Genomic DNA, 27,528 nt, shown 5'->3' with positions numbered 1-27,528 from the left:
ATAGTTGAGTGGTTCATGTATGGGATGAAAAGTACGCAATCATAGTTTGGTTAACGAAATTTTAATTGAACCATTACAGTCGACAAGTAGAAAATAGTACACTGTGCAACGAGGGGGGTAAGTGAAATATTGCACAAGACTCACAAGAGTCTATATATTACAACAATAACAACAATATTCTTACCCCGGGAGTTAAACACAATTGAAAATTGTATAAAACTATTTTAAAGGATTATTAAATTAATCAAATTAAATAATTTTAAACATGAACAAAAATATTAAATTATAAACGTTAATATTTTAAAAGTAAAACACATTTATGCTACTTGGTTTGTATGGAAAAATTATAACTCCCTAGGGAGTTATAACTTTTTTTTCACCATCCATAACTCCCGAGGGAACAAAATAAGCCTTTGTCCTTCAGTACACCTGCATGAAATAAGATCTTTTTCGAGCAAGTGTGATGAAAAGGACACATCATAAACCCTCTATTATACCTTCAAAATCCGTAAATAATGGCCTACATTACGATAAACTGTTTTGATACAATATACAAATACAAAATCTATTTGGTTATGCATTCAAATTTGGAATATCTCTGAAAAAAAAAGCAATTCGATTTGACCTCTATTCTAATATCAGTCGAGATGACTTTTTGTTCGAAATAAAATGTGAATTGCATACAATTTTGACATATCTCGCGTGTTAGTTTGTATCGAATGATACGGAAATAGGCCCCCGACTCTAGTTTGTCTCTGAATTAAAAAAAAAAATACACGCGTGAAAAAAGTTTTCATTTACCGCCATTTGACGTACAGTTTATCTTGTAATTAGTTTTAAGTATAAAATGAATATGTTTTGTTGTTTTTAAGGTAACTATAGCAAAAGTTTCGTGTAAAATAAGCGATAAAAATATTTCGGTGACGCCACCACATATCCGCGAGTTCCGCCAAGAGAGCAACGACGCCCCAACGGAGGCTGTAATTTGGGTTAGTGAATATATCAAAGAAAGTTTATAATATGTTTGTAGATAAAATAGTGTATGTAACTGTACATAATGTATGTGATTGCTGGCCGAGCCGTGCGGGCGCACAAATCTGCTCGGTCTGGCGCCGCTGACGCGCGCTGTGCGGACCCTCAACGTAATGGCGGAGAATATTGACCTATTCTCATGTTCTCTGAATGAATTCACAAAGTCAGCATTGTATATATTATGTTATAGATTTAATGATATATTTTAAATTGTATTTTTATATATAAGTAGTTACACTATTATCTTAGGTTTAGTCCCTGTAAAAATAGTTGTAAGTGTGGGAAATAAAAAATAAAAAAATAAATAATTAGGCATTAAAACACTCGTGTGATCTTTTTAAGAAACTCGCTTCGTTCGTTTCTTAAGCCCACACTCGTCTATTTTAATGCCTTTTATTATGTAGCAGTCACATAAACTACTATTTTTTAACAGATGTCTTTGAGTCTGAGGCGTAAAAATCATTTGAGAAAATTCATACTATATTTATCATTTTCCAAATTTTACACATTTATGAGCACAATGGTACCAAGGAAAAGTTATTTACGATATTAGAAGTGCAGAAAATAGGAAATTCGCAACGAGAGGTGACAAATTAAATCGACGCGTGTTGCGAATTGCCTATTCGCACGAATATCGTACAACGTTTTACATATGGCTCTTTAAAGTTTCGACATATGCACGGAAAGTGCTCATTCCGGCACGCGTTCGGGAAAGTAGTACCGTAAAAGTCTTTAATAAGTAACACGACATGTGAACATTCCATCATTTTTTAACAACCCCGCATTAGGGGGTCGCAATGACCCCTCTGAGTGGAAACCGCTGTTTCTCGCGCGTTCGAAATATTACCGGATTAAAGCTACTTAAGAGAAACATATTCAGGGTTCCTTAGCTTTGCTCCAGTTTTACTCTACATACGTATAAGGAAAGCAATATTTTAAAGGGGAAACGGAAATATTATTAAACTCATTTTTAAGAGAAAAATACATATTATCTAAACAACATACCGACACAACATACCGATATGATGACCGGTTTGGCCTAGTGGGTAGTGACCCTGCCTACGAAGCTGATGGTCCCGGGTTCAAATCCCACCCTCGAATCAAACCCTCAACACAAGCCTTATTGAGCTTACTGTGGGACTTAGTCAATTTGTGTAATAATGTCCTATAATATTTATTTATTTATTTTATTTAACAATCGGTTGTGTCACTCAAGGGGAGTTGATTAAATTGCCAATGTTTATATTGTTCAGTTGCTTCATATTTTAATCATAAATTTATCCTATATGTATGTGTTTCTGTCCTTTGTATTTCTGGTATCATGTTGTACTTGTTGTTGGAGTTGTCACCCTCTTCGCATTTTCTCTAAAACAGATCTCTAACAGACATCATCAATCGAAACACACAGATATTTAGAGGAACACTATCTTGGCGAAAATACGTGTGACTCGGACTAACACAAATACATGTAATGACGGGTACTGGAGGAGCGAGGAGCTGGAGCGTAGTGTAGCGGGTGAGACGGACAGCGCGAACTTGTTTTTTTAAATATGTATCTCTAAAATGTGTGACAAGGACGGCACGATAACGTACACTGCTGCTAGTAAATTATATTTGTTGTCTTGGATTTGGATAGGAAGTATAATATATAGTAATAGGTATAGGCAGATAATCTTCACAAAAGAAGATATGTCCATTTCAACGCTATACAAGAAGTCAAAACGAACTACTATTACTTTCCATTAAAGAAAATACCTGATAAAAAAGAAAAACTTTATGCGCTTAATAAAAAACAATAGTCTACAAAGTCTTTTGAGATAGGAGACTACAATCTTCTTAGTTCTTAGACGAATGATGGTTCGCAATAAAGGTAGTAAGCAGTATCTTGACTTCATTATTCAAGCAAAAATTGATAGACTTGTACCAAGCTTGAGACAGACCACAATAAGTGGGCAGCGATTTTGACAGCCCAGACATTGCAAGTGTTATTTTAAATGTCAAACTTTTATAAAATTATGACATTTACTTAACCCTTACACAGGCTGGGCTATCAAAATCTTTGCCAACTTAGCTTCGTCTGACTCTAACTCTGCCTGCATGACATTTGCAATCGTAAAGTGTGGCCATGTTATCATTAACGTAGTTCTATGAAAACCTCACATAACATAGACATTGTCAACTAAACTCTTCATTGCACATCTCAAAAAGCGGCCAAGTGCGAGTCGGACTCGCGCATGAAGGGTGACGAATCCATAAGGGTTCCGTTTTATGTCATTTGGCTAAGGAACCCTAAAAATAAGTACAAATCATAAGAAAGCAATAAATAGACCTGCGGCCATGTTTTTTTTTGCATATGACTTTTTAGTTATGATGTGTTTCTCTGTGTTTCTGGGATTCTGTCGGTCTTTTTTTTAACACAGATCGTATTTACCTCAAAATGAATATATTTCGCAATAGAGTCCCACCTTGGTCCCAACCAATAGAATGAAATAAACTAGATAGAAGATTCATTTACAAACCTAACATTTAGCTACGTTGGATAATTCTTTAAATTACGTTTTTATTTAATCTTAGCGAAATAACGTCAGAAATAAAAGTAATAAAACAATTTCTTGATAGTTCCGATTTTAAATATGTTTTAATATTACCCTATTATTAAATTATAGTCAAGCTATTTTGAGCGATAAAATTCATTTGTGCAAATAATACTTCTTCAACTATGCTAATATTTTGTTAGCTCGTTAGGTATAATATAATATACCCCGTTTTAAAAATTGGACTAAGAAAGTGTTAAGATACTGTACCTATCCACTGTGACTAAAGTCTCATATCGAGCCCGGAACCACCTGTTTACACAGCCTTTAAATCTCCGATATTAGGAACTTTTCCTAGAAATCCTCAGGTTGAGCGCGATTTATTTTATATGTCAGAGACGATTTCTGCTTTCATATGTCTTGTGCACACGGGTATTACAGTTATTACACTATAATTTTGCACACAGTTTTGAATGATTCACGGTTTCACCGGCGCCCGACGACTCAGCGCGGGCGCCGGTGGCGGCAGGGAAGGCGAGAAACTACCCTCGTTTACATATTGTGAAATAATACGTGAATAATCCGAACTGTTTTTAATATATTTAATGTCTGTGCCTCACGGAAGTTTTGTGATTAAAATATTTGACGGTGTCAACATGCGCGCTGTACAGTTGAGTCGCTCGCGGTACAATTCCCGTGGGATCATTCTTAGGCTCTAGCCAGACTTCTATATTTATTTTAGTTCTTTGCTAATAGGGTAGTAAAGTTTTGACTTGTTTTAAGTAAGTACCTAGTGTCCAAGAAAGTCCAAGTTAATGAAAGTATAAAAAACATTTAACAAACATTTTGATATTGTGAAACAAACGTAGTTTAGTCAAAAAATTCAAACAAATCTTGTACACGCATCCTTTAAACCTCTTATCCCTAGACAGCTTCCAAATCACTATAAAATTATAGTGAACGCACCGAAAAAGCCTCCATCTCTTTCAAGCAAAACACGCAAAAATATACCTTGTTCATCATTGCCAAAGTTCAGAATTAACTGGCAAAATTCTACAACAACAGGCAAACATCGTTGCAGCCAGTATAAGAGCAAATCTTAATAAGGTATGAAAATGCCTCGTAAAGTACCGTTACCAAAAAAGGGTGAGCTAACAAATTCATAAAAGTGGATAGCGGTTATTGCCTCGAGGTAGTGTCGGCAGAACAGTCCTTATTTTTATGTTAGGCGCTGACGGTCCGCGGGAGTTTGTCATACTTTAGCCTGAATGGGGCTTTGTGAGCACTAGCATGAGTGTTGAGATTGCTAAGTTACGATATAAGAAGTTTGACAATAACCTGGGCCTTGTTTTATCACACTGAGAATTGTCACCTGTAGGGCTAAGATGGTCGGTTATTTATCATTTGTCACCATACCTATCACGTTCTAACAAGTATGTAAGCGCGAAAGTGACGGGCATAATGACAAGTGATAAAAATGGTCCCCCAGTCTGACAGGTGCAATTTTTAATCTTAATCATTTTATGCCCTTGTTGTACAATCTACTATTATAATAGGCAGTGCACGAATAAATTACTACCTATTCAACGTGGACAATGTCAGTAGTATCAGTATCTAGATGTCGGATACCTATTTACAGTTGCGATCAGAATAAATGAAAGAGGTTTGTAAATATAAAAGGACTAGCACTTTTACTGCAATATAATAGAATAGTATTTTATACAATCGTGATATAATAGAGAGCTTTTTAGTCAAGTATCGAGTTTAAGCAACGAAGCTTGCTGAGTAAGGTACGAGATTAAAAATATTGATTATATCACTATTGTATAAAATACTTTTTATACGAGTCGACTAAAATAATATTTTTTTACTATAAAACCTAAATAATTAATGGAAATTGGTAAGTATCTCAGTAGACAAATATGTAGTTTAATAGACATAAACGCGCGACTATTTAGTCCAGCCCCACGCCCGTTAAGTCTATTCTATGGGAGCGCGGTGGCACGTGATTGGTCAATCATTTTTATAGTTGAATACAGCGTATCGAAATTAATATTATAGTTGAGTTGGGTTGGGTTGAAAAGTACGCAATTATAGTTTGGTATACTGTAATTGAACCATTACAGTCGACGAGTAGAAATATAAAATGTATTTTCTTATACCTACATAATTTTTCAAACAACTTACGGCAAATCCTAGAACATCAGTCCTTAATAAGCATAACTCTCGCTACGCATGGAGAAAGGTTGATTACCAATTACTCTCTTTCAATGGAACTAATTACAACTTTAATAAAACCATTGAATAGGCCTTTTCCCCGAGCGGCTAGTTGGGAAACTAATTGGATGAAATAAATAATAGGCCAATCACATTACTTAGATATAAAAACGCGTTTTGAGGAATTAATTCCCAGCAAGCTGGAAATGATTTTAATATTTTCATTTGGCATGCGTATAACCCGAGTTTGCTTAATCCCAGGAGGAGTGCATACATTTTGGAAGTCCTAGGAGATATTTTTTCCTAGGATTGCCAAACCACTCGATGTAGGAGTCACCCACTATCAATTACAATGTGCACTACCAGCAATGTTTGGTGGGTCAGACTCTGGTGATAAGGCATTTCGGATTTTTAACATGATCGTACCAAAAATAAAGAAATTCTAAATGGCGGCCATTTTTTTACAACTTTGATTTCTATTACTAACCATTAACCATTGTATTAAAATTATTTTTTTTTGTTCTTGTGTTGTACTAACCAAGCTATGGTCTGCAACCCAGAGTCTGCAATAAATGATTTTATTTCAACTCCGTCACTTATTTTGTAAAGTACCCAATAGTCTAAGATAACTGTTAACCTCGTAAGGCCCAAGGTCCTACCTATAGGACTTATTCAGTTCGATGAAATTTAAATCATATTCAATTGGAACAGAGTTGCATTTGGTTTGTTTCATTCAATTTTCAAACAAAATAAAATCAACTGTATTCCCTGCACTATAGGTTCATATTCTAGTGGCAAATTTAGGATTTTTCATTTCTATGGCTGGGCCTTAGGAGGATAAGGCTGTAAGCATGCTGGCCCTGCATTGGGAGGTTTGCCAACGACGGGGCTCGGAGACCGTGTGTAAACACTAAACACTAACACTAGGAAACATCGAGGCTGATTTAAAATTGATGTGCTTTTGAACTTTGGCAACGTATCTTCGTCTTCGAAGTCAAATTTGATAATTTAAATATAAGGTCTTAAAAAGGACTTCTACCTCAGAAGTAATCTACTGTAGGTAGTTTTGAGGCTATGGTGGAACCAGTCTTCTTCTTCCTCGCGTTGTCCCGGCATTTTGCCAGGGCTCATGGGAGCCTGGGGTCCGCTTGACAACTAATCCCCAGAATTGCCGTAGGCACTAGTTTTTACGAAAGCGACTGCCATCTAACCTTCCAACCCAGAGCGTAAACTAAGCCTTATTGGAATTAATCCGGTTTCCTCACGATGTTTTCCTTTACCCGAAAAGCGGCTGGTAATTATCAAATGATATTTCGTACTAAGTTTCGAAAAACTCATTGGTACGAGCCGGGGTTTGAACCCGCGGCCTCCGGATTGAAAGTCGCATGCTCTTACCGCTAGGCCACCAGCGCTTTTTTTGATGGTGATTAGATTAGATTTATTTATTTCATAATATGAAATTATAATATAAATTATATTAAACTAATCTATATGAATTTATATTATGATCGTCAAAGAAAATTGATTATACATAAATTATAAAATGTCTAGAACTATAGGTACATACAATTCATCATCAAAAATCAATACTTAATAAATTCTGGAACCAGTGATTGGTTAAATAAACCGAAACGAATTCGAACAGCGGGCGGGGCTTCAAAACTGAGACAACGAGCAGTTTAGTTGGCAAATGGCAGCCCAGTTTCACACCGTCACTGTCATAGTGAGAAGAATTTGGGTAGATTATTGTTTTTTCCGTTGGCTCAGTAACCCAAAATGAGACTTGGCCTCCGACACGAGACAGCGCCACTTTTGTCGCTCCTGCGCTACTTCTTACCAACTGTTGACTCGGAGTTCACGCAGATCCGCCTCCATCATGTCGATCCAGTGATACCTGGCGCGTCCAACACGACATCCTGCTGATTTCCCATTGATTTGCACGTTGGCGTTGGCTACATTTTCTCAAGTTGGCCTAACCAACGGAGTTTAGCTATTTACTAAATAAATATGCCAAGTTAATTGCGTATAAAATACATGTACTTACTGCTAAATTCGTAACTCTCTTAGCATTAAAGTAGTTAGGAAAAAAGTTTAAAATGGTAAAAGCAATGAAATATTGTAGATGTTTAAAATGCTTTGCTGTCCGCCTTTGAAGCGAAGTGCACGAAACAACCGCTGCCCTCAATAAAGTAAGTCCCAGAAAAAGAACAACAGACGAAAGCAAAAAGCAAGAAACATTCTCAGAAAGGACGCTTTGAGGTTTTCAAGTTTTCATCATTCACTGTAGGTATATTTATTTAGTCAGCAATGTAATTTAATAAGTAAGTAGGTTGTGTTAATGCAACTTAGCGATTGCTACATAGGTATTGTATTAGATAGTTAACTTTTAAAAAACTGCGTTCCGCCATTTTGTCAGCCAAATACCATGTCAGCTTTAAGGTGAAGTAGCTTCAGAAACCGGATTTAAAAAAAAGGCATAGCTTTTTTGGAACACAATACGGCTATCATAAATTTAACTAGCAATCTTGAGGCCTTTCCTAGAGGGTCACTTTCGCTTTGAATCCTGAGTTTTTGACTTTCGCTTGATAGAAATAAATCACGTACATAGGTCAAGAATGCACTGAAAAAAATTACAACAAACTGCACAAAAGCTAAAAATATTAAAATTGCTTCTAAAAATCGGCAATATCATATTTGGGGGAACGTATCGATAACTTTTTTATTTATTTCAACGTACAAAAAAATGAATGGCAATGGCATTCGGATGGCAACTGTGCCTCAATTGACATTGACAGCGCCCGCGGTAAGGCCGCCATAGTAATTCCGCAACAGTAATACAGCTGCGACTGACTGTCAATTTCCTTAAGAGGGAAGAATAGCTTTGTGATCCTAGCGAAACAAAGGTACTTTTTCTATGAAATTCTATTTCGGGAGAAACCTTAAGTCTTAACAAATGACTTTGATTTTGATGTCGATCGCTTCAGCATAATATGTTCTAGGTTTATAGGTATCGCCATTAAACAAAAAAAAAATAGTATTGCAAATTTTGAAAAAAAGGCACGTATTGTATACGGTATACTTCCATCTTAAGAGGGAATACTCGTCCATACAAAGAGAGAAAATGTTGTTCTACTTCTAAATATTTTCCATTCTTCATGATTTTTTAGTATTTTATTGACACAATGAAAAACTAGGTTGATAGGGTTCCCTTTTCTTCAAAATGTGCGATACAATTTTAAAAGCGAAACCTATAAACGCATCGCAGCATTAACACAGCTTCAGTTGCTACCCAAACGTCACCTTTAATTTATGTAAACCGCTCGCAACAGCGTTTTGATGACGTAACTAATTATCCAATCATTAGCTGTTTTGGATTTGGTCGCGCCTGTCGACTGTACTCAATGAGCATAAACACGAGGAAAACTGTCATCATGGTGCTTGCACCAGTCTCCGAAAATCATGCTTGACGGTGCTGTACTCGATGGCGTCGACCATTTCTGCTATCTTGGCTCTACCACCACCCCAGTAACTATCTCTCGACAAGGAAATAGACACTCGGATAGGCAGAGCATCAACTGTTTTTGGGAGGCTTTTCGCGCGCGTATGGAGAAACCGCATGCTCACTATCACTACATGTACCAAAGTCCTTGTATACCAAACCTGCGTCCTAAGTATATTGCTGTAATACGCATCAGAAACATGGACTACATACGCGAAACAAGAACGCAAACTCAACGATTTCCATATGCGCTGCCTGAGGACTATACTTGGAGTTACTTGGCAAGATAAAGTTAGTAACGAGGTAGTACTCTTAAGAACACAGCTTAACTGCTATGTTACAACAGGGAAGACTTCACCGGCTCGGTCACGTTTACCGCATGGACCCTGAGAGACTACCACGCCAAGTAATGCTGGGTAAGATAGCGGACGTAAATAGACCTGTTAGGCGTCTAAATCTACGATTTAAGGACTCCTGAAAGCGGGACATAGACAGTTTTGGTATTCGGACCGACGGTTGGGAGGAACGCGCCGAAATGAGACCGGAATGGCGTCACGACATAAAAGTCGGAATATCAAAGCACGACAATGACTGGCTGGAGAACCTTAAGCAGAAAAGTTTTCGTCGTGATCTACCATCACCTCATGCGGACTCGCGATTTGTGTGCAATCGATGTGGAAAGAAATGTCGTGCTGCTATATGACTTTATAGCCACCTATGGCGATGCCCATCCCCATAAACTCACAAGCGCCGCAACAAGCATCTACAACAGATGGTGTGGCTTATGATGAGCTGTTTTCAGAAGTAAACTACAATGTAAATACGTACTACATCTACCAACACATACAACTATGTATTATACACTGTTTATGCAGTCATAAAAAATCGTCAATTACATACCTTACTAGCGCACAGTGGGCACCCTGCCAATTTATCCCGACCAAATAAATGCCCGACAAAATTAACGCGTTATTTTGACTGGACCATCTGGCGTTGTGTCGATGAACTTTTAATATTGGAATGGAATTTACCTGGAACAGAGAAATTTATATTACACAGGAGAATTTCCAATTTGAACTACAGGTCAATAACATGTAGGAAAATCAATTGAAATACGTTGGTAACAGTATGATGAGGTAAGTTAATTAATAAAGTTTCATCGCAGAAGACCCTATAAGGTGACATTTTGATGACTATATAGCATTGTGACGAGCGGTTTCACTATACTGTCAATCACCTTGATAAAATGTGTTGATAAATAAATATAATAGGATATTATTACGCAAATTGACTAAATCCCACAGTAAGCTCAGGCAGTGTCTTACGTCAGCGAATAACTCGCGAACGCGAAGCGGCGCGGGTGAATTTAATCCTTTGATACCTATGGAAGTGTCCTACGTGGGCGATCTCCGAATGCCGTTGGGCCGCCGCGCCGCATCGTATTCGCGAGTCATCGCTTACGTAAGCCGCTGCGTCAGTAAGGCTTGTTGTGGGTACTTAATACTTGACAACGCTGTATTATACTTAATACTATCTTATACTTAAATGCGTAGAAAGCAGCAATGATTTAGTGACAAACATCCGTGCTGATCACACGATTAAATGCCCTTACCAGGGTTTGAGCCCGGAACCATTGGCTTCATAGGCAGGTTCACTCTCCACTAGGCGAGACCTGTATGTGCGAGACCTGACGGCAACGACGCAACAAATGTTTTATCAATGGACGGTGAAATTGCCTGCGTCAAGTCTGCAGCAATAGCAGTGCAACAGTACCGCTGCAGTAGCGTCCATCCAAATATTAACGCTGCTGCTGACGCTATCCGAATGTTACCTTAATTCCTTTTTCAAAATTGAACGCAACGGTTTCAATGAATCCAAAATGGCAGCCGTAAACAACCAACAACATTACACAAGGCCAAAAACGATATTTACTGACCCGGTACACAATTAGTCCCGCGGTTAATGGGATGCCTAATGATTTCCATTCGGCGCCATGCATTTATTACGTAAGACGTTATTTGCCAGTTGTTGGCCCCTGGCTCTATATGTAAGAAAAATAGGACATGGTCGACCCCCAACCCCTTTGATCGTTTTACACAATGATAACGGAGGAATGCCCAGGAGTTAGACCAAGCTAAGTTGGCAGCGATTTTGATAGCCCAGACTGTGCAAGTGTTAATTATGACGAATTTCATAGAAGTTTGACAGTCTGGGCTATATATCAAAATCGCTATCAAATAGGGAATGCAAACCGTTTTTAATTGTGTGGGAAAACCGGTTAATAACCGGTTATGAACCGAACTGTCATAAAAATAAAAACCTGTTTGCATTCCCTGTTACTAACTTAGCTTAGTCTAACTATATTAAGTGTATCACCTTGGTTAGACACCTAGCTCAAGCACACTCATTGCTGGATCATTGTCCAGCCAGCCAGCTAGGCAATTGCCTATTTCGAGGTTTTTCATTGTTTTATTATTTTAAACAAAAAGCGCGTTTTTATAAGCAATTGTCATGTTAATAACTATCGTGTAAATATAGGTTTTAAAATTTAATGGTGAGCTTTAGACCTATGTTTGTGTGTGTTTTTTTTTAATCGTTTGAAAGTTGTTTAATCAGGTTTCAAATCGATGACGAATAACAGAAAAAGGCCTCAAGATTGCTATTCATATTTGGCAGCTGTATTATGATCTAAAAAACCCAAAAAGCACTACGATTTTAAAAAACTCTGCTAGCTGAAACCAATAGTTCCACCCAATACACCCTGAATAGGAAACGCAAATCGGTTATAACCATAACCGAAACAATCGGTTATAACTGATTATCCGAAAATTGAATAACCGGTTACGGTTATATTCGGTTATTTATTAATAAGTTAAATTCGATGGATGGATTTTTTGTCAAATTGTAGTAACCGATAATAACCGGTTATGTGATTTGCCCGGTTATTGGATTCCCTAACCCTGATGCGGTCCGTTTTTAATGCATGAACCAATTTAAAACAAACTACACTTCAACGAGGCCATAATAACTTCCCAATTTTCCAGCTTTTTCAAAATGAGAGCCCACAATAAATAGAAAAGAAAAGCCCTTTAAAACGTTTTACTAAACGTCGAGACAATTCTGCTGCACCATATTTTTCAATACGTCTTTTATCTATGAGGATCTCATAATAACTTACGACGTTTTTGTGGTAGTTGAGGAAAATACGAGCTGATTTTCAATTGCTCTAATTGAGGAAGCTGCCATGTGGATTCAGCTCAAAAATACCCATTAAAATACCTAGCGTTGTGAAGTTAATGAATAAAACTTAATGGGCACTATAGTAAATTAAATGTGTAGGTATATACATTAAAATGGCTGTTGGATTTGACTTTCTGCGGTATCCAGTTTCGCAGAATGCCGAAAACGGATTTCATGATCACATGTGACATCAACTTGCATGGATTAATTTTGTTAGAAACATAACAAAATTCGCTACACATAATATTTAACGGTTATTTTTAGTCCCCTTTTCAGAAAAACGTACCAGCGTTCAAAAATCCTAAAAGAGTGCCTGCAACTAGGAATTTAGGAGGGGCATATGAGTAATTCTCAAAACCTACACCGATATGATGAACAGTGGAACGACGTGAATTTTCTGTTTTTCGACGGTACCTTTTTATTGTCCTAACAAAAGACTATAAAATTGAAATAGTAAGAAACTTGGGAATCTTTGTTGTCAACACTATAAAAAGTTATCATTGGAAAACTAAAAAATCACATGTCAGCCATAATATGGCGTCAGTGAGATGATAGGGTAGAAACAGACGTAGATAAGACTTCGAACAAGGTGGACAGACGATCTGGTCTAGGTCTCAGAGTAGTTGTTTCAAGATAAAGCACTTTACATGTCGCTGTGAAGATCCTTTGCGATGCCTATGTTTAGAGCATAGGCGCATGGCACACTGCATCCGATTCGCACGTCGCTCCGACGTGCGGCTGGGATGTCGCTATAATACGCGCATAGCGTTGTCTCTCCCAAACTTAGGAGCGATGTGCCAATCGGATGCAGTGTGCCATGCGCCGTACTTATACTGGCCTATTCGACGTTAAAATTAGTAGGATTCCTTTGCTCCAAGCCCAAGGCCTGATGTGAATCTCGATTGCATTAAGAAACCCTACACTTAGCGTCTCTGGAGCGTCGGCGTCTAGTCAACTCTATGGTTGTTACTCGACGCAACATTAGCGCAATTGCGCAGCGACAACATTTTCCATAGCGCTGACTAGACTCTGACGCTCAAAAGACGCTAGTGTGGGATCTCTATATACAAGATGTTAGATCCGATTCCTAAATCAAGTAACTTGTTCTCGTCAAGCGGAAGGTACAATTCAGCATATAAATCATGAGAAACTTTTTTCATTCGCAAAACCGTGAAGATTCGCAAGAACTTTGTTGTGTGCACTTGAAACGATTTCCTGCTTTCTCCTAATGGCTTTAAGTAGCGTTTTTGCTTGAAATTGCGAGGCAGGTAATTTGTGCGAGGAATGTAAAAGACAGAAGTTAAGTCGTTTGATGGAATGGTTTTCGATGACGTGTTTTTGTGGTGTATGTAAGTTATTTTTTCTTTACTTCACAAAATAAATATACATACAACAGATACATAAAACGAATTCAGAGAGAAAAAAAAAACAATCACATTAACTAGTTCATATTTTAGTTGGAATAAAATCGACAGCACAGTATTTTTTAACTGTTCGGCTAGGTTCACACATCACAATATAGGTACGGGATTTCATCGAATAGCAAAATTTGTATGACATATTTCAAAATCGTTCCGCTAGATGGCTTCCGCGCATAGACGCCGTCTAAACGATTTTAAAAGTTGCCATACAAATTTTGCTGTGACTACGGTATTCGAAAAATAAAACGGGAAAAATTAACGCCGCGTGTGTGTGTTAATTGCATGTAGAAATATGCAAGTAAGTATAACGGGTTAGCACTGATTGACTAGCACGTTAAAGTAATATATTTTTATTTTTATTTTTAGTTTTTGCCGTGTGAATATACAAAATTCAGATGGGACTTGGGCAAGTTAAGTTTTGCTCCATGATAATAAACAAATATATATTTTTTATGTTTACAATTAAATCATTAAGTACAATTGAATTTGAATTTTGCTCCATTGAGAAGAATTCGAATGACTGGTTTCATAAAACATGCGTGTCCCCTTTTCTAGGTCTTTTCAAATTAAAACATGAAAAAAGAAATCGTTAGTGTGATTTTAAATGTTAGACACGTTTTAAATTAATAACCCTTAGATTTATCAAAAAAACGATTTCTGAGAAATCTGCGGAAGTAGCATGGTTCCATTTTTATTACCTGTCACTATGCCTGTCACTTCCACACTAACGTACTTATTAGAACGTGACAGGCATGGTCGGCGATAAAAATGCGACCGTGGTACGGGGCCTGATTTTAATCACGCTGTGTTAATATCTTAGCTAAAAACAGCGATTAGTTTAGAATTTCAGTTGATTCCGTCTAGAACTAACGTAAAATAGATAAAGTTATAAAAAGTGATAAAAAATACAGACAAAGTTATATTAAATATACCACGTGTCTCTACGCTCTGGACATAGATGAATAGGACATATCGATTAGGGCACATCTAACCTAAGTATAGTCGTTAGATTTGTAGCTGGCCCCCAACGGCTTATCCTTTGTCTATTGTTAACTAAAACGGCGCGTGCCATTAACTGCAAAGAAAAGGGCCCGGTCACTTTAACCGGTTATTTAATTACAACTCCTATGGTAATTGAAATAAGATTCAAAATGAACAAATAATTTGCGAGTTCTTGTGTGGTCCCTGAGTGCCGGCGAGTCGAACGCTACCGAACCAGCCTACACACAACATGTGTCCTCGATATGCGTAACAAAGGCGCGTTATACTAGCCCGCGCTCAGGTGCCAATTAGAATTATACAACCCCTTTTTTTTGCAGGTAGTGGCACGCACCGTTTTAGTTAACAATAGACAAAGGATAAGCCGTTGAGGGCCAGCTACAAATCTAAAGACTATACAACAGGGGTGGCCAACTTGATTAGACCCAAGATCTCCTGTTTATTAACGAAACCCTGTGCGATCTACCAATTACATACATCTTGAAACCTTAAATGAAACTGGTCTACGTATTTATATTTTTTGCCTTGCCACGATCGACTGGACTAACAGTCGCGATCGACCGGTCGATCGCGATCGACCTGTTGGCCACCCCTGCTATACAAAGTCTCATTCCCAACGCCACAATATTAACGGAGAAATTAATGATTTATGATTTCATACTTCAGAACAGCCTGTATGTAGATACACCGTAATTAAAGAGTATGTCGTGTTGCTATGCTAGTGTCACTTGCATCTTATCGTCATTGTGAACGACAAAAATACAGTATTAGTATTTGCAGTTGACGATTTATTTGAATTAATTTAACTTTTAAAAAAATATGTTTATCTAATCAAATAATTTACCATATTAGAACATTCCTCAGAAGGAACTCTACTTCACGGGTTCTCGTTCAATGTCCAGAGATTAGATACACGTTGTATATTTAATCGGGTTATATATATAAGTCGAAGGTGGCTCACTTAAACTACCCGTTTTAATATATAGACAAAGTTATACTTATTTGACCGACTGCACTGCGTCGAAGTTAAAATTGTATTCTTTTTTGGAACGAAAGCTCTTCTAAATTGATAGTGTCAGTGAGCTGCTGGATTTGCCGAGGATTATGTACGCGCTTCGACATTCGCTATCTGTATTCACTGAGACGCGTGTGTAGCTGGTATTCAGTAAACATTTAAAAGGGAAAAATCTCTTTAAAACTCAGCTTTGACGCCAGCTGAGCATAAGGCTTCAGACTTGCATGTTTTTCTGAGCGTATACATTTGCTTCCTTTTTCAGATACTTCATCAAACAAACAGTAGAAATAAATGTGTGAACAACTCTTTCATTCAGTTATAAACAAGACTAGCCCCTTAAAACCGGCTAGTAATTCCGTCCGCGCCTTGTTCAGATCCCAACTTTTATGTTTATCGCAGTTGTCCTCTACTTATTACCCACATAATTTATCCGAACAGACCGTATCCAGGAGGCTGTTTCTTTTTTTAACAATATGATTCAGTTTTGACCTGATTTTGATACGACATGGATTGATGTCTGAGGAACTTATTTCACAACGCTGAGAATTGTAGCCTGACAGTATTTTGCTAGTCCAATTCCAAGTAAACATTGACGCTGTGTACCATCTTCCAAGGCTCATAACCAGTTTATTTCGGTTTCCCTCGGAACTTTTATAAGCACTTAAGAACTTTATTGTCACCTAAGAAAACCGGTTTATTCGACGAGCGACAAGGTTGTGTGCCACGCAAACATAGACACGGACATAGGAAGTAACCGATTTTATTGCTATAAACCGGTTAATTTGACAAGAACTGTTCTTGTAAAAACCGGTTCTTCGAGCGAAACCGAAATTAAAAGCTTTTGTGCCAAGTACATGATAACAGTTTGGAAATTTAACCGGTTTCCAAGCCTTGCTATCTTCACATACCGAATCAGAAATGAAGAGATGAATGTCAATGTTACGAGTCAAAAGTTGGTGAAATAGGCGCGCAAACTTACGCACACCGATAACTGGGAGCATGATGCCTTTTGAGATTACTTCGGATCACATTTTGTGAAGCCTATAATTAGCGTTACCGGTTCACGCTGATTGGTGTAGCGGCGCAGATCTATGTCGTATCAAAACACGATGAAAACTATATCAAATTGTTATAACAGAATCCGTCACCTTCTACTTTTTATAAAAGCAAATTGCCCGAGATGTTAGGTGGGCAATAAAAGTAGCAGTTTCATACCATGAGGGAAAAATTACTACATATTTTCATAGAACCTTCCCACATTGCGTAGTTTGACCTAGAACCAACAGAATTGTTATTGCTTACTTACCGATGCCGTATGTGCTGGGGGTAGCAATAATGGGCAAAAAAAAGATCTCACTCTCGAAAAATTGTATGTCCATTTGGCCCCAAGATATCAATGTTCAATCGCATTTATTAAAGGCGATTTAATAAAATATATGACACCGACTGAGGGTTAGACAGTCGCTTCTTTTTTTTTTGTCTTCCCTTGATTTTTTTAACAGATTTACAATAAGATCACAATATTTAACTCCCAGTACAGTGAAATGTCAAAAAATACGATTGTATATACTTTCCTATCCTATTTCAAGCTAGTAACGTGCAATGTATACATAATATTAACTTTGATTGCACAACTCGTCAAAAGCCCTTTTCTCATCCCTTTGTAGTTTCGTCGGCACCAATTTCCTGTGTTCTGACCGCGGCTCTAAAAACAAATCCTACCGGGTGATTCTTACGATAGGGCTTTATATGCATCGACCCTTTTCCTCTACAATTAAAGTACGTCTAATAAAGGCCGAGTGTGATAGGAATGGTCAAAAACAAGACTGTTAAGTAAACACGAGATATGAAGATACATATAGTCATATTTAGAATATAGTATGTTCAATATACAGCGTTTATTTTTGATACGACCGCATAATCAATGGTTTGTTAGTTTAGGCTTTAGTGAACACACTTTCATATGTTTTATAAAAAATGGCCTCCTTTAGTTTTTCCATATAAAACAATTCAGCAAGTAACGTATCACTACTATGTTGTAACTCAAAACTGACGCGACGTCACAACTGTCACAAGTGACCATGATGGACGGGTTACATTGCCGCTCGAAATATTTTAAATTAAATTATGCTCTGTTAGTTAAGGCTAAAATAAAAAAATCTTTCAGAATTGTTTTATAGCACTAAAACCTAGGTCTATTTTATGTTTGCGGTCAATCAAAATAAAAAAATCACACTGTATTACGGGCCAGTTGCAAAACAAATAGCAAACTTAATAGTTCCTTTAATGAAAAGTTTGACAGGTCAATTTTACATTATTTTACACACAGGGTATTTATTTAGTCACCTGCAATAATTTACTGGGAGAATATATAGGTCATACTGAGCAACTTTTACAATGGGACTAACGCAGAAATCACGAAAAAAAAAATACTTTCCCATATAAAATGTCAAGGTCAGACAGACAAAATGTATGAAAAAGTCAAATTTTTTTCGCGATTTCGGGGTTGGTCCCATAGTAAAAGTTGCTCAGCATGACCTATATATTCAGCCCGTAAATTATTGCAGGTGACTAAATAACCACCTGTATTACATCCTCTACCATATTTAACATTGACCAATTCGTTTATTTTGAGAGGTACCACCACCTTTAAGTAGATTCCAAGAAAATAGCACCATCGGGAACGTTGACCCATCTTAATTTGGAATTTGAATAAAACAAAGCCGAAAACGGTTTCTACTAACTAAATCTTAACAAATCACTTTGATTTTGATCTCGATCGCTTCAGCATAATATAATCTAGGTTTCACTTTTTGTAAAAGAAATGGAAATTAGAAAAAAAGGAAAACCTATAAACCTAGTTTTTCATTGTGTCAATTCAATAACATACTAAAAAATCATGGAGGATGGAAAATATATATATTTTTTAAAATTTTTGATTGTATTTGTACATAAAATGTTATCGTGAAACTGGCCTTTTTTTTTTGTAAAATCTAGTTTTTTCAAAGGCTACCAGTTACCTAGGTGTCACTTTTTGACATATAGACACATATTGATAGCAATAAGGATATTTAGACTACGCTCCATAATCGCATCATTATCGTCATCAAAAAGGCGTTTTCCACTAAGTTACAATACGAAGATGTTTTTTTTAATTGTTATTAACTCTGAAACTAGGCGAAATCCAGAAAAGTTTATATGACATTTTAGTCTCTAAATGTTATCAGGTATTCCTGATGTCCACTGTTAAAATCCGTGTATAAGTACGTACTAGTATTATCTTGTCTATGACTTTAACCGTTCCAACTTCAGCTTACACAAACAAGCCAACTTCGCACTTACCATGTTGTTAATTAAAATTGAAAGTTACGGCTTCTGGCCCAGGTGTTTTTAACCGGAAGTTATTTTTAACCAGCGCTGTCCTGGTTGTTTTAGGATTATGAATGAAATGTGTTAGAGATTACTTTGTTTTGATAGGATTCCTTGTTTATTTTACGGGACTAAACAATCTGGAAAGGTTTGAGTTTATTTTGATAAGGAATGGTAAATATTCCAAGCATTATGGAATGTTTTTAAGCGCATTTATATTTTAGATTAAAATGTTTCACTAAGCTGTAAGATTAACATGTCTTGATAATTAAATGGGCTCTAACATAAATACATTTCTATTTCAAAGAAAACAGACACTTCACTTCATTTTATTGCGAAAAATATCTTTAAAGCAAGAGTGAATAGGCTAATACCGATCCAGTAAGCTCCATCTTAGGCTCTGTAAGTAAGCTTTACTTTCCATCAGGTGTGATGATATCATCTAAGTCAATCGCCGATCAGTTTATAATAAATAATAATAATAATACGCGAGTTGGCACAGTGGCTGCCAGCCACTGGGTAAAAAGCGGCGTACACCTCTCAACACCCGTGAGCCGCTCATACCGGTGTTGCCCTTGAGCCATCCTTGATGTCGCTTTTTTTGGGGCCCATCTTGTGAGGGCGAGCATCCGTCTGCCGGAAATAAAATTGCAAACCTTTTATTAGGCAGGCGTCCGATTTTTTATCCCATAGCACAGTATCAGTAGTTCGTCCATCGCTTTCACCCAATAAACTGCTGGTCATTTTAGATTCCATCAACTCTCAATATTTAGTCCTTACACCCTGGCGGGTGCTGCTTCTGCGTGCGTCCTATGACACGGGCAAGAGCAGCGTCCGCTCCGTGTACCCCTTACATTTCATTTAAGTGTCAAAAGGGCCTCTACGTACTGGCTTAGGCTCCGCGGACGCCTCCCAAAGGTCCGGAACACTATTGTTCCGTGATGGGAAAGACATAACATAATAAAACAAACAAAAGATACATATTTCGTAAATAAGTAATACATCAAAATTTAATTGAGCTCTCGGTAATGATTGGATCTACTTAATGCTCTTACATACCCTAAGACCATCAGGCAGCCTGAAACCCTGTGAATTAATTAAACTGCAAGCTTCTCTAATAAGTAGGTATACAAAAGGCCTTAACTTACAAGGACACTTAGGATGTTAGGATGTTTTGTGTCTAGTAAGCGGAGCCTTAGGGTACTATTTGATAACAATCGTTCGCCTAGCGCGAGGCACGAGCGAGTTGATCGCTTGGGAAAATCAAACGACCTTGAGGATGTTTATAGGGCCTTTCCGTCGAGCGAAGTTTTACTTTGGTGTGAATAAATGTTGGTTATTTGACAAATTTACATTATGATAAGGTTTCATATCTGGCGACACCGCGCGAATTATGTCTGTATCGACGTCAGCAGAAGTCATGCGACTTCGCGAAACTTCGCTTGACATATTGGCGACATCGCACGACACACACACCACTAGCACCATGCACACCACCGGGTTGTCCAAGGAAATAAAGACAAGGACATAGGAAGAAACCGGTTTTATGGTTCTGAACCGGTTAACCTGACAAGAACTTTATGGAAATATTCCCCTAAAAACCGGTTTAAAAATTACGAACAAGACCGAAATTAAAGGTTTTGCGCCAAGTACATGATAACGGTTTGGAAATTAAACCGGTGTTCGTACTGATTTTTGTGTTCTTCCGATTCCCTGTTTCATTACAGATTTTTAATGACAAATAAAACGAAGTAGAGCTTAGTATACACCCGAAAAATTACTTACTCTCAAAAGTAATGCAAACAACTTGCCTTGAAATGTACGAACTGATCCATTTTTATTCCTATTAACTGTAAACAAAACTTGTACGTAACGTCCAGCTTTCAGTAGTCATGTCTCGATCAAGTTGAAGATACCAGAGTGCTCGAAATAGTAGCAAACTTCCTTTAACTTTAGTGTTCAGTTTACTAGGTGAAGTTGTTTGATAGTCTGTGAGTCAACTAAAGTAATTTATTACGTTTCACTGGCCAGACTGAGCTGTAGGTATGTTCCTATGCTAAATCTAATCCGAGATATTTAGTTATATCAAAACATAAGTATTATTCAACGAACTAGAATAATTATTGATCGTGTCATTCACGAAGACGCGTGCCTCTTGACTCGTATCGTCATGATATTAAAGGTTAGATTTGACAAATTTGCGCATCATCGTGGATGACACGAAGCAGGTGTATATAGAAGATATCTTAGATATCCAGATTCCACTCTTCATAAATCCCGCCAATCGTAGTATCATCGTAGCTTCGAATATCTCACAATTACAAATTGTCACTAAAAGTTTTGATTGGCTAAAATTAAATTCTATATGTCAAACTTCTTGCACGGCATTACAATATTTGACGTTGTCAAGCTGCGTGTAATACTGTGAAGTTGCTCGCGGCACAATCACGTGGGGTCATTTTTGAGCTCTTGACCGAGCGGAGCGACAAGAATGACAAAAATGCTTTCGTATGTCTGGATATTCTCTTCTACAGGTAGCATTTCTAAACCGATTCGAATGAAATTTTGTGAGCAGGTTTAATAATAATATAGAATTCTTCTGTTGATTAAAATTTTGTCAATTTTCCAAAACGGCGGAGCCATGGGGGCTGGCGAAGTCTACAGCATACAGAGCCACTAGTTCTAGTTCTTTGTTTGTAAATTAGTAAAGTACCTATCCCGTATCCTTGTAAACGTAGTGTACGTGCATCGAGACGTATCACATTAAGCAAGCAGTTCAAGTAAAGTTAGAGCTACACTAACACAGGAAAGATAAATACGGTCCGCATTCAGGACGTCGTTAGTAAAGGCCGCAGGCGAAGGCTAATGTATACCTAGCTTTATGGGGAGGCATAGATCGACAGTTAGGGGTGGCTGTCACTTGGAAAAGCTTTTAAAATGTGCATGAGATATCCTAGCGGTTGTCATTCGTTGTGTTTCTAATACAGCTTAATGTACTTGATAATTACTTTTCGAAGTTTTAGGGATAAAAGTAAAGCTTTTGTATTCAATCCAAATTTTTGGTCAGCTCTTATATCCGCCAAAATCGTTCTCGACGTAGTTTTCTCCCATCTCTATTATAAGCGTCTGTTTTACCAATTTTTTGCGTTCGGGAAAGGTAAATTACGTACTACATGTAGTAATATATCAGTGAACTGCAGAAGATATACCTTTTTTATAATACGTCGGTGGCAAACTAGTATACGGTCCGCCTGATGGTAAGCGGTCACCGTAGATGGATACCTGCAACTCCAGGGGAGTATCCTGCCTTTTCGCCGAAAATTGTATTGCCGAATTTCACTTGCCAACCAACTTTTCGCAGACATTTCATTTGGCAAATAATTATTTCGCAACCATTTCACTTCCCAAACTCATAGTTGGGAAATGAAAATTGCGTACTAGGTTGGGTTAGATTGGATTAAGTAAAGTGGTAAATGAAATACAATTTTCGGCGAAAAGGCAGAGAACCCTCCAGGGGTGTTACATGCGCGTTCCCGACCTTTTAAAAACTTGTACTCTTTTTTTAAAGAACTATGCCTCGAGAAATCCTCGGCATGGGAGCTCATTCTACAGCCCGAGCGTCTGAGAAAGGAAATTCCTCTTAACCCTCACACGCGACCATTTAGGATCTAGGGTGTGAGGATTAACACCCTGCCGACGTGCCGACGAGTATCTTACTTATATAGCACAAGAGGCTTTCCTACGCAACGGAACCGCCGCTAGCGACGTCGCTCGCTATTGTAGCCACAGCTTTATACTTGTATTTCTAGAGAGCTTAGACATGCATTAAACCTGCCACAGTTGATACTAATGATGCCTTTAATTAAATGTTATGTTTACTTCGCTAGAGCAAGATGCATGTAACGTTTATCATTATTTTTAATTATTGCAGCTGAGGTTCATTAGTGTCATGAATCCGTTTACATATTGACTTCGCAGTTTTTAATGAGAGAGAGTAAAAATCAGATACACAGGATGTTTATTTGTTTCACGATTTCGGGGTTGGTCCCATTGTAAAAGTTGCTCAGTATGACTTATATATTCAGCCCGTAAATTATTGCAGATGACTAAATAAACACCCTGTATTATACGTTGGTCACTCACGCCGTCATTTCCGATCTCTCTTCATCGGCGCTGTATCTGTGAATTTGCGTTAATTGATGATTTGTACTGGAACGCTTATGTGTGACCTCGATTGTTCTATGGGCTACCGCACACTAGCGCCTCCCGAGCGTCAGCATCTAGTCAACTTTATTTCTGCTACTCAACGCGACTGCCCAGCGACGCCATTTTCCATAGCGCTGACTAGACTCCGACGCTCAAAGACGCTAGTGTGGGGTTGGTGCTCCGTTTAGTAATTGGGGTGGTCTGTGTTCAGTACAAACAACTGATCTTTATTGGACCTTATATCTTGGTAATAAGGTTCAACATTTCTCAGTTAACTGTGGTACATCTGTACAGTTTCCTGGAATGTTTGTGACGTTCTTCCGCTTCATAATTAATTTAATTTACTTTGGGAAGTTGAATGCCACTGGCAAGTTGCAGTTAGCTAACGCTTTTCTGAGCACATTTCACAGATGAAACAAGCTACAGAGCAACAACTTAACCTTCATACATTTCTATTATGAGTCCAACTCATTCTGAGATCAAAATCAGATAACCTAACAATTGCATTTTTAAAGTTAGTGAGGTCTATTAAGAGGAGTAATAGACTTTAACGTATTAATTAGCAACGCAAAATTGCAGTTTTTATATTGAATTTTTACTACTAAATGGCATGAAACAAATCACTCAAAACTAGACAATATTTGCGAAGGCAGTCTCTAAGCAAAACCGATTTCCGAACCTTGATGTCAGTTGTGCTTTACTGTTGCAATTTTGCAAAACGTGTTAAGAGTCCTTATTCCTACAGACGAGCGTATTTTGTAAAATGCTTCCTTTTTCATTCAAGATTACGACGTAACTATTAGTATTTATTCAAAAACTGATAACGTACTTAAATAATCGTTTCCTAAACTAGGGGCTCCAACAGTTCAAATTTTCATTTTCTCTTTTAAACCTCTTTTTTAATGAGGTTTTTTGGGAGTCTTTTCCAAATTTTGCAGTGAGATGTGGCGTTTCGGTTCTCAATTTTGCTATAAACAAGAATCATTTGGTACATGAATGACTACAACTTGATTCAACATATCTCGTACGAGGGGCTGGAATGATTAACAATCGAAGATTCATTTGAAAAAACTGATAAAATACCTTCCGAGTTTTCTTCATTTTTTTGGCGAAAACAGGGTTTTATTATATTTTATTTCCGCAAATTGTACGCATATTTTGCTTTAAAAATAATATTATAGCAAACTGTAACTTTATGTTAACCTATAAAAAAAAAATTGTAACTATGGGACCTACATTGCCGTAAATTTATATTTTTTTAAAACACGTATAAATCACGCAGCAGCGACGCCCCGCTCTCAGTCCGCGCGGAGCGCGCTTAGAGGACGGACCTGTGCTCGATTGTCAGGTATTCGTTGCGATCGTAATCAGCTACGGAGTTCCGAGAAGTGCTATATACTGCGATTAGAAAATCTTAATAAAAGTTCATTTTTTACAGTATGCCTAACAGACTCGCTTATTGATGGATTTTCAGTGTTACTTTTTTTTTAATACTAAGTCGGTGGCAAACAAGCATACGGCCCGCATATGTACGCCTGCAACTCCAGAGGAGTTACATGCGCGTTGCCGACCCTAACCCCCTCCCGCCCCTCGTTGAGCTCTGGCAACCTTACTCACCGGCAGGAACACAACACTATGAGTAAGGTCTAGTGTTATTTGGCTGCGATTTTCTGAAAAACGCATTTTCACTTGAAATTACGTTAGGGTTTGCATTATTATTTTTGACCCGGATGAAGTCCAAGTTCTCATGATGGAGTCAGGAGTTGGTCACCAGAACTCCTAATCTACTAATTATAATCCCATCGTGATGGGCTCAAAAGATTTGCCCTGACGAACACCATCGATCTAGATGAGGTACAGGGTCTCATGATGGAGTCAGGAGTTGGTCACTAGAACTCCTAATCTACTCATTATAATTCCATCGTGTTTGGGCTCAACAGAGTTGCCCTGATGAGCACCTTCAATCTAGATGAGGTCCAGGGTCTCATGATGGAGTCAGGAGCTGGTCACCAGAACTCCTAATCTACTCATCATAACTCCATCGTGTTTGGGTTCAATAGAGTTGCCCTGACGAGCACCATCAATCTAGATGAGGTCCAGGGTCTCATGATGGAGTCAGGAGCTGGTCACCAGAACTCCTAATCTACTCATCATAACTCCATCGTGTTTGGGCTCAATAGATTTGCCCTGATGAACACCATCGATCTAGATGAGGCCCAGGGTCTCATGATGGAGTCAGGAGTTGGTCACCAGAACTCCTAAACTACTCATCATAACCTCATCGTGTTCGGGCTCAATAGATTTGCCCTGACGAGCATTATCAATCTAGATAAAGTCCAGGGTCTCATGATGGAGTCAGGAGTTGGTCACTAGAACTCCTAATCTACTCATTATAATTCCAACGTGTTTGGGCTCAAAAGATTTGCCCTGATGAGCACCATCGATCTAGATGAGGTCCAGGGTCTCATGATGGAGTCGGGAGTTGGTCACCAGAACTCCTACTCTACTCATCATAACTCCATCGTGTTTGGGCTCAATAGAGTTGCCCTGACGAGCACCTTCAATCTAGATGAGGTCCAGGGTCTCATGATGGAGTCAGGAGCTGGTCACCAGAACTCCTAATCTACTCATCATAACTCCATCGTGTTTGGGTTCAATAGAGTTGCCCTGACGAGCACCATCAATCTAGATGAGGTCCAGGGTCTCATGATGGAGTCAGGAGCTGGTTACCTGAACTCCTAATCTACTCATCATAACTCCATCGTGTTTGGGCTCAATAGATTTGCCCTGATGAACACCATCGATCTAGATGAGGCCCAGGGTCTCATGATGAAGTCAGGAGTTGGTCACCAGAACTCCTAATCTACTCATCATGACCTCATCGTGTTCGGGCTCAATAGATTTGCCCTGACGAGCATCATCAATCTAGATAAAGTCCAGGGTCTCATGATGGAGTCAGGAGTTGGTCACTAGAACTCCTAATCTACTCATTATAATTCCAACGTGTTTGGGCTCAAAAGATTTGCCCTGATGAGCACTATCGATCTAGATGAGGTCCAGGGTCTCATGATGGAGTCAGGAGTTGGTCACCAGAACTCCTAATCTACTCATCATAACTCCATCGTGTATGGGCTCAATAGAGTTGCCCTGACGAGCACCATCAATCTAGATCAGGTCCAGGGTCTCATGATGGACTCAGGAGTTGATCACCAGAACTCCTAGTCTATTCATCATAACTCCATCGTGTTTGGGCTCAAAAGATTTGCCCTGACGAGTACCATCGATCTAGATTAAGTCGAGGGTCTCATGATGGACTCAGTAGTTGGTCACCAGAACTCCTAATCTATTCATCATAATGGTAATTTGATGGTGCTTGTCGGAGTAAATCTATTGAGCCCAAACACGATGGAGTTATGATAAATAGATTACGAGTTCTGGTGACCAACTCCTGACTCCATCATGAGACCCTGGACTTCATCTAGATCGATGGTACTCGTCAGGGCAAATCTATTGAGCCCAAACACGATGGAGTTATGATGAGTAGATTAGGAGTTCTAGTGACCAACTCCTGACTCCATCATGAGACCCTGAACATCATCTAGATTGTTGGTGCTCGTGAGGGCAAATCTATTGAGCCCAAACACGATGGAGTTATGATGAGTAGATTAGGAATTATGGTGACCAACTCCTGACTCCATCATGAGACCCTGGACTTCATCTAGATCGATGGTACTCGTCAGGGCAAATCTTTTGAGCCCAAACACGATGGAATTATAATGAGTAGATTAGGAGTTCTAGTGACCAACTCCTGACTCCATCATGAGACCCTGAACATCATCTAGATTGATGGTGCTCGTGAGGGCAAATCTATTGAGCCCAAACACGATGGAGTTATGATGAGTAGATTAGGAATTATGGTGACCAACTCCTGACTCCATCATGAGACCCTGGACTTCATCTAGATCGATTGTACTCGTCAGGGCAAATCTTTTGAGC

The 27,528-nt window shown here is 38.3% G+C and overlaps 1 protein-coding gene across 3 annotated transcripts in view; it reads right to left on the bottom strand.

Annotated features, from left to right (window-relative positions):
• Nucleotides 1–27,528, bottom strand: part of LOC133526099 (uncharacterized) — a 219,878-nt gene that overhangs the window by 119,294 nt on the left and 73,056 nt on the right. Inside the window, exon 1 of one of the 3 annotated variants that reach the window (XM_061862558.1) lies at nucleotides 10,183–10,299. The exons of the other annotated variants lie outside the window; for them this stretch is intronic. The gene's annotated coding sequence lies outside the window, so the exon portion shown is untranslated. Of the gene's footprint in view, nucleotides 1–10,182; nucleotides 10,300–27,528 lie in introns of those variants that run through there. 3 annotated transcript variants of the gene reach the window in all.

This window comes from Cydia pomonella, chromosome 16 (genome assembly GCF_033807575.1).
Source record: "Cydia pomonella isolate Wapato2018A chromosome 16, ilCydPomo1, whole genome shotgun sequence".
Taxonomy (NCBI): Eukaryota; Metazoa; Arthropoda; class Insecta; order Lepidoptera; family Tortricidae; genus Cydia; species Cydia pomonella.
This window is presented reverse-complemented; position numbering and strand designations above follow the sequence as displayed.